Below are 9197 nucleotides of genomic sequence, written 5' to 3'. Positions count from 1 at the left end.
TTTAATTTAATAATTATTAATTTTATTATTATATGGACATGAACTTTGTATAAAAAATTTTAAAAAGGAAAGTACATATATTTTTTCATTAACAGTCGAGCTACCATTTATCTATCCAAGTATATATATCCTTTTCATTCTTAAGAAAAGTAATTTCACGTAGTCTTTTCTAATTTCTAAACTTCTTATGCAATTCCAATCTTAACTTATCCGAAAAATATTTTCTCTATTAATATTCTTGTTATTATACTAAATTCATTAATTTATTTGAAAATTTTTGTTCTGACACATGTCACCATCCTGTAAATCTTTAAATCACATAGTTATCGTGAGTATAATATTAAACTTTCAAATTATATAAATTAACTAAGTGGAACGAATTACATTAAATAAAATTCAATCTCACGATATATTAATTAAATAGGCTTTAAACTTGAAACATTAATTATTAATTCAATTCAAATATTACTCTAATCTATCCAAAAAAATTTAGAAATCTAATACTAAGACCTAAATTCCGGTCACAAAAACCACCAAAAAGCATTAGAGACAGCCAAAGACTCACCAATACCCAAAAAACTCCAGTAGAGACGCAGCCACACATAGGAAGAGTCTGAGTTCCTGTGAATTTAAAAGAAGCTATCAGTTGATATGGCCAAAAAGTGGCATTCATCTTTGCATATATAAAAAGAATGATGCTAAACCAACTAATCATAATAATAATGAAGCATGAAATCCATTCTTTTTCTGCCTTTTAGGGCTTCTGTTGATACGATGTGTGGTATTGTTTTTTTAAAGCGGAAAACATAGATTTCGAGAGTGTAGAATTTGAGATATTTTAGATTTATTCAGATGTATTTATTACCATATTAATTTTATTGTGTGTGAATTAGGTGTGAGTATTCGGTCGGTTCGATTTAAAACCGAACCGAATAAACCAAAAACCGAAATTTTAGTGTTTATGAAAATCGAACTGAACCGAACCGATTTTGGTCAGAAACCGAATCGAACCGAACCGGTCTGATTCAGTTCGATTCGATTCGATTTGATCGGTTTCAATTTTTAATAATTTTTTTACTTTTTACACTTTATTTTTAGTACTTTAAAATTTAATTAAAATATTTTAATCTTAATATAATTTAATTTCTCCATATTATTGAAAAAATATATTATTATCACTAATCGGTTCGGTTCGGTTTTTTCGATTTTTTTTTATCAAAACCGAACCGAACCGAAATAACCGAAATTTCTAAAATTAAAAATCGAACCGAACCGAAATGTATAAAAAATTAAACTAAATTTTCAAATCAATTCGATTCAATTGATTTTTTCGATTTAAACCGGATACTGCACAACCCTAGCTGAATTGAGATATTATAAATTATTTAAAAATTTTATGTTTATAAAAAATTATTTTAATTGAAATATTATTAAAAAATCATTTAAAACAGGTTTGTTATTTAGTGTTTTTAAATTTATTATTTATATTAAAATAATTTTTAATTAAAATTTTAACTTTTTTTATTTAAGAAAGAACTATTCTTAATAATATTGAATAAAACCTAATTAGTGATGACGAACAAACTCCCTATTTCCTTTTTTTAATAAAAAAAATATTGAAAAGCATCACCCCAATGGATTTTTCAAACTTCAGAAAATTCCTCCTTTCTCCAACTATATACGTCAACATAAATGGTAAAATTTATTGTTTCATATATATAAATATATTTTTTCAATTTTAATATAAATAATTTACTTTCAATTATAGTTAAAAATTAATCTAATACTTTTTGAAATTCAAAAGACATTTTAATAAATTTTTTAAAAATAAAAAATCAAATAATGAATTTTTTTATATTATAAGGATTAAATAATAATTTATTTTTTTATATATCAACATTTAAAAAAAAAGAAATATTAAATGAAGTTTGTTTTGAATTTGAATAAGTTAGGGAAGACTAATTTCATATTCTTAGATCAAAAGTCACATAAAACAGCAATTAAGAAATATAAACACGTAATTAGTAATTTGTTTAAGCATTACAACTCTTAATTTCTTCAATTAATTAATTTCAACTAATCACTTTTGATGACCGCTGGATTCCTTCACCCCGGACCAGGGACTTGACCACAGCCCAAGGCCCACGATGTAGGGGTCCACACACCTGATGTGCATAACAAGCCTGGCTCATCCAACCTTCAAGGCCGGGCTCGGCCCATCTTCCTCAAGCTGGCCCGGCCCGCACGAAGCCGACCCTCTCTACCCAGGCTTAGCATCCGGCCCAACTCTCAGCCCAGCCCAGGATCCGGAATAATATTCACCAGACAGCCTGGGAGATCCGCTTGAACGTACGCACGAGGAGAATCAGAAGCCGTTACGCATGGAGCAGGCGGCTGATACCCTAGTACCTCCGAATCCGCATGGCAGAGACGCGTGGCCCAATCCTGGAGAGACCTTTACACGTCACCGGCAAGCAAGACAATGTATAAAAGAGGAGTCCCCTCCTCAGGAAAGGCAGACATTATTCAGTAATACAAAACCCTTGTAAAACCCTATTACATTGGATCTCAGATCATCAATTGGCGCCGTCTGTGGGAAACGAAGGAGATCTTTTCATCACCGGAGTTTTCACTTTCAAAACCCACTGAGATCCACGATGGCAAACCACCAAGACAGTAACCTTAATATTCCAAATGACCTGAGCTCTGCCCAAGATGGGCAGCAGTTCTCCTTTTCTAGCCCTACAACGTTGAATAACCAAACACCTATTTCTCTTAATCCCTCGCCAAGCCTGGCAGGGAATACTCCCACCATGACCCTGTCTAACCAAGACATTCAAACCATGGCTCTCCAGCTACAAACCACTGCTCACTGGTTGGGCCAGATAATGCAACAAAGGGGACTTAGCACCCCAGTAAACGCACTCCCAGTAGTGGAGGAACCCAGAACCGATGAACCCCAACCTACCTCTGCCCGCCTCTGAACTAACAACCACGATGCTGGAGAAGAAGAAGAACCGGAGGCCCGAATTCATGGGCGAAGGGCAAGAGAGTTGATAGAAAATGAAGAGGTGAACGACTATTCTGCCGAAACAACCAGAGAAACGGGAACTAAAACAGAGGAGGAAGAATGCAGTTTGGGCAAAAGATCCAGCCCGGAAGACGAGAAAATGAACCAAAAGCTGAAAAGGTTGAAGGAGCAGCTCCTAGCCGAGCTAGGTAAGAAAGATCAGAGTCAAACCTCCTTGCCTACTTCTTCTCCCTTCTCAAAGTTAATGCAACAGGAGACCGTTCCCAAAAAGTTTATGATGCCGCCGATGGCGGCCTATAATGGAGCTGGTAACCCGAGAGAGCATGTCATAAACTATAAGACCTTCATGGAGTTGCAAACTCTGTCAGATGCTCTGATGTGTAAGGTGTTCCCAACAACGCTCTCGGGGCCAGCGAGGGCATGGTTCAACAGCCTGGAGGCCGGAAGCATTAAAAGTTTCAGAGATCTGGCCACCCGCTTCATTAGCCGGTTCGTAGCCGGGGTGCCAGCAGATAGGAAGACGAGCTATCTGGAAACAGTGAGACAAAAAGCTGGTGAATCCCTCAGAGAGTATGTCGCCCGTTTCAATACGGAGGCCCTGCAGATTCCCGAGCTTGACGAAGGAAGGGCGGTAGAGGCCATGCAAAAGGGAACAACCTCTGCCGAGTTCTTTGGATCTCTGAGCAGGAAACCTCCGACCTCACTGGCCGAGTTGATGAAGAGAGCGGAAAAGTATATAAGGCAGGATGACGCCTTAGTAACGAGTAGATTTGCCAAAGGGGGGGAAGGAAAAGAGAAAGCCCCGGAGGAGGGGAGGTCAGAGAAACACGCGAAGAAGCGTGGAAAAAGGCCTGAGCCGTACAAGCAGGCCTGGGAAAGAAGGGATCAAAGGCCTCCTCCTCCTCGGGTTCTCGAACCAAGAGTGCTCCCTCCTTGGGTCCCGGAGAAACCGACTCCATTAAATGCGTCCAGAGCCGAGGTGCTCATGGCTGTCCAGGATAAGGAGTTTCTCCAGTGGCCCAAACCTTTGAAGTCGGAAGCAGATCAGAGGAATCCTGACAAGTATTGTCAGTACCACCGGACGCATGGCCACGATACAAATAACTGTTTTCAGTTAATCGCGGAGATTGAAAGATTGATAAAAAGGGGGCATCTCAAAAATTTTGTGAAGAAACCGGAGGGGCAGAGGTGTAACAGCCCGGCCCTTTTCGCACGGCACTGTTACCACTCACGGCCCAGGGCTATCCCTCGCCTGGCCTCTTGCCACCTCGGGCTTTCCACTGGCGTCGTGAGCAGCTCTTAACATCCCTTCACCCTCACGGGTTCCGGGCAGGATTTGTCCCTCGGGGGAGCCATTACGGCCCGCCCTAGCCCGAGTGGATTTGGCCCAATTCCTTCCTCTGGGAATTAGGTCGCCTCCCCCACTGCTCGAACCCTTGACCTCCCACTTTAAGGGAATAGTCTGGTGAGAGTGAGTACCAATTGTTCCAATGGCACAATTGGTACTCACTCTCACCAGACTATTCCCTTAAAGTGGGAGGTCAAGGGTTCGAGCAGTGGGGGAGGCGACCTAATTCCCAGAGGAAGGAATTGGGCCAAATCCACTCGGGCTAGGGCGGGCCGTAATGGCTCCCCCGAGGGACAAATCCTGCCCGGAACCCGTGAGGGTGAAGGGATGTTAAGAGCTGCTCACGACGCCAGTGGAAAGCCCGAGGTGGCAAGAGGCCAGGCGAGGGATAGCCCTGGGCCGTGAGTGGTAACAGTGCCGTGCGAAAAGGGCCGGGCTGTTACATAAAAAGGCGCCTTTTTAAATGGAACAATTGGTACTTACTCTCACCAGACTATTCCCTTAAAGTGGGAGGTCAAGGGTTCGAGCAGTGGGGGAGGCGACCTAATTCCCAGAGGAAGGAATTGGGCCAAATCCACTCGGGCTAGGGCGGGCCGTAATGGCTCCCCCGAGGGACAAATCCTGCCTGGAACCCGTGAGGGTGAAGGGATGTTAAGAGCTGCTCACGACGCCAGTGGAAAGCCCGAGGTGGCAAAGAGGCCAGGCGAGGGATAGCCCTGGGCCGTGAGCGGTAACAGTGCCGTGCGTACGGGCCGGGCTGTTACAAGAGGCCTCAACCCGGTCCGGCAGCCCAGATGCCCAGGAGAACTGGAGCTGGACCAGTGAATGATGGGTCCAGTGGGACTATTAATATGATTGTTGGAGGAACTGGAGGACGGATGAACCGTCGAGGAAAGAAGAGAAACCGGGAAGGGGAGACCAGTAATGGCGAGGTTATGCAGATCGTTGAACACTCTCCCATGACCATCGCTTTCTCTTCGGAGGATGCACAGGGCATTCAGATGCCCCATGATGACGCGCTTGTCATTGAAGCAGTCATCCATAATTTTCGGGTGAAGAAGGTTCTGGTGGATGATGGGAGTAAGGTTAACTTATTGCCATATCGGGTTTTCCAGCAGATGGGAATCCCAGAGGAACAGCTGGTTCGGGACCAGTCACCCATCAAAGGGATCGGAGGAGCACCGGTACTCGTAGAAGGGAAGGTGAAGCTGGCCCTTACCTTGGGAGAAGCACCCAAAGCTCGCACCCATTATGAGGTGTTCTTGGTGGTCAAACTCCCACTGAGCTACAATGCGATTTTGGGGAGGCCGGCATTGTTCAGTTTCGAAGCTGTCACTAGCATCAGGTATCTAGCACTCAAGTTCCCAACGGAAGGAGGAGTGGGAATGGTCCGGGGAAGCCAGGAGGAAGCAAGGGCAGTATACTTGGCCACAGTGACGGAACCGAACTCAACCGGAGAAGCGCTTGATTCGGAAGTTTTGGAGGTCAGGGATGAGACAAAGGAAGCCCGGACAGAGCCCGTTGGAGAGCTGGAGACTTTCTCCCTATCAGAAGAAGAAACGAGTAAGGTCTTCAGTCTCAATGCCGGCCTCACCAAAGAACAAAAAGGTAAAGCCATGGCCCTGATCCGAAGTCACTCGCCGACCTTCGCATGGAAGCCCTCAGACATGCCGGGAATTGACCCCAAAGTGATGACACACCAATTGAATGTCCTCCCCGAGGCTAGACCAGTAAAGCAAAAGAAGAGAGTAGTGGGAAGAGAGAAGCAGCAGGCTACCCAGGAAGAGGTGCAGAAGCTAGAAGAGGCAGACTTTATTAGGGAGGTTATGTACCCACAGTGGTTGGCAAATCCTGTGTTAGTCAAAAAAGCCAATGGCAAATACAGGATGTGTATAGATTTTACCGACCTGAATAAGGCCTGCCCTAAAGATTGTTACCCCCTCCCCGATATTAATAAGATGGTCGACTCAACGGCTGGTTTTGATTATATGTCTTCTTTGGATGCTATGTCTGGTTACCACCAAATCCCAATGGAAAAAACGGATGAGGAGAAGACCTCATTTATAACTGAAGACGGGACTTACTGCTACAGAGCTATGCCCTTCGGATTAAGAAACGCCGGGGCAACTTACCAACGATTAATGAATAAAATCTTTAAAAATCAGATCGGCAGGAATGTAGAAGTGTATGTGGATGACATGGTGGTTAAAAGTTCAACTTTTCAACAACATATAACGGATTTAAGGGAGATATTTGGGGTGTTAGATCAATACAGGATGAAGCTGAATCCAGCAAAGTGCGCTTTCTTCATCAGGGGAGGAAAATTCTTGGGGTACATGGTGAGTGGAAAAGGCATTGAACCCAATCCGGAGAAAGTGGAAGCCATATTGAATATGCCAGAGCCGACCTGTGTAAGGGACGTCCAGAGATTAACTGGGAGAGTAGTGGCGCTTCATCGATTTATGTCAAGGTCGGCAGAAAAGTGTTTGCCATTCTTCAAAAAATTAAGGAAGGTCCCGAATTTTGAATGGACAGAAGACTGCCAAAAAGCCTTCACAGAACTTAAGGAATACCTCAGCTCACCTCACGTGCTCAGCAGCCCCGTAAAAGGGGAAGAACTCTTGATATACTTGGCAGCCTCAGAGCAAGCAGTCAGCGCAGTACTAGTAAGAGTGGAAGAAGGGGAGCAGAAACCTGTTTTCTACGTCAGTAAGGTACTCAGAGACACTGAGGTCAGATACTCGAACATTGAAAAATTGGCGTATGCCTTGTTGTTAGCAGTCCGGAAATTCAAAGTTTATCTGGAAGGCCACCAAGGAGTTGTGATGACGGACCAACCGTTAAAGAAGATCCTACGTAGGCCAGAAACTTCAGGACGGATGTTAGCATGGTCCGTGGAAATCAGCCCTTACTGCCTGGAGTACCGACCTCGGACAGCTATAAAATCTCAAGCGCTGGCTGACTTCCTAGCAGAATGCTCATTCAACAAGGAGAAGGAAGGATCATCCTCGGAGATACCAAGCAAAGAAGGAGAGGGAGAGCTTTCCCAAGAGTCCAGCTGGAAGCTATATGTAGACGGAGCATCAGGCTCTGAGGGCAGCGGCGCTGGGATAATACTTAAGGGGCCGGAGGGCTTCAAAGTATGTTATGCCTTACGGCTAGAATTCAAAACTTCTAATAATGTGGCCGAATATGAAGCCTTGGTGAACGGAATGTTGGTAGCTTTGGAAATAGGGGTAACCGACCTCGAAGTAAATAGTGACTCTCAGCTGGTGATCAACCAAGTGACGGGAATATATCAGGCCAGAGATCCCATCATGCAGAGTTATCTTGATAAAGTAAAAGCTGTGGAAGCCGACCTCACGCGCCGAGGAGTACTTACGAGATTTCAGAGGATACCTCGAGATGAAAATGAGGAGGCAGACCTGCTTAGTCGGCTGACCAAAGAAGAGTTAGAGCAGCTCCCTGATGAAGTCTACATACAGCATGTCAGCACACCTGCTTTCAAGAAAATATATACAGTACTGCAGGTGGAACAGAGCCCAACTTGGATGACTCCATACTTGAGATACTTGGAAAAGGGCGAACTCCCCGAAGATAAAGTTGAAGCCAAAAAGATAGCAGCTCGAGCTGCCAATTACCAAGTAATAAGGGGAACTTTATACAGAAAAGGGAAATCCAGCCCATGGCTCCGGTGTGTGAGTCCGGAAGAAGCTGCAAAGGTAATGGAGGAAATACATAGAGGCCTATGTGGAGCTCACGAGGGAGCAGGGACATTAGCTAACAAAATATTCAGGCAAGGATACTACTGGCCCACTGTTAAAAAAGAAGCAGAAGAGTTTGTCCGGAGGTGTGACGTATGTCAGAGATTTGCTAATGCCATCAGGACCCCTGCCACTCCTCAAGCAAGCATATCCAGTCCATGGCCTTTCTCACAATGGGGAATTGACATCCTGGGACCTTTCCCCAAGACTACGGGGCAAAGGAAATTCGTAGTGGTGGCTGTGGAATATTTTTCGAAATGGCCAGAGGCAGAAGCAATAGCCACAATCACAGCTCGCAAGATGATAGATTTCGTATGGGGACATATCATCTGCAGATTTGGCATACCAAGAGTACTTATCTCAGACAACGGCAGACAATTTGACTGCAGCACTTTCAGAGCCTTCACGACGAACATGGGCATATGGCACAAGTTCTCCTCCGTGGCTCATCCTCAGACTAATGGCCAAACGGAAGTCACTAATAGAGCTATCCTTCAAGGATTAAAGAAACGGCTGAATGGCGCAAAGGAGAATTGGGCAGAAGAGCTCAATAGCACTCTATGGGCACTCCGAACCACTCCCAGAGCGCCCACTCAAGAAACCCCGTTTGCACTTGCATACGGCACAGAGGCTGTAGTCCCAGTTGAATTGCAGATCCCCACTCATCGAGTTCAATTCGTTAGTGAGAACGCTAATTGGGACAAATTAAGGAGCAACCTAGATGCTCTTGAAGAAATTAGGGAAGAAGCCCAAGTCCGAACTGCTGCTTATCAACAACGAGCAGCAAGATATTACAATCAAAAGGTCAGAGAAAGAAGCTTGAAGGTGGGAGACCTGACTTTAAGAAACCTGGAAGCTACCGGAAAAAGAGCAGCTGCAGGCAAACTAGCACCGACCTGGGAAGGTCCATTCAAGGTGACAAAAGTGGTTAAGCCCGGGGTATACCGAATTGAAGATATGCAAGGAAACCCCGAGCCCCATGCTTGGAACATCCAGCACTTAAAAAGGTATTTTCCTTGAAATATTTGTAAAGAAAAAAAGACGTCGCATTTTG

The sequence above is a fragment of the Manihot esculenta genome, chromosome 2 (assembly GCF_001659605.2).
Source record: "Manihot esculenta cultivar AM560-2 chromosome 2, M.esculenta_v8, whole genome shotgun sequence".
In the NCBI taxonomy this organism is placed as follows: Eukaryota; Viridiplantae; Streptophyta; class Magnoliopsida; order Malpighiales; family Euphorbiaceae; genus Manihot; species Manihot esculenta.
The sequence above is the reverse complement of the archived record's forward strand: the minus strand, read 5'-3'. Positions refer to the sequence as shown.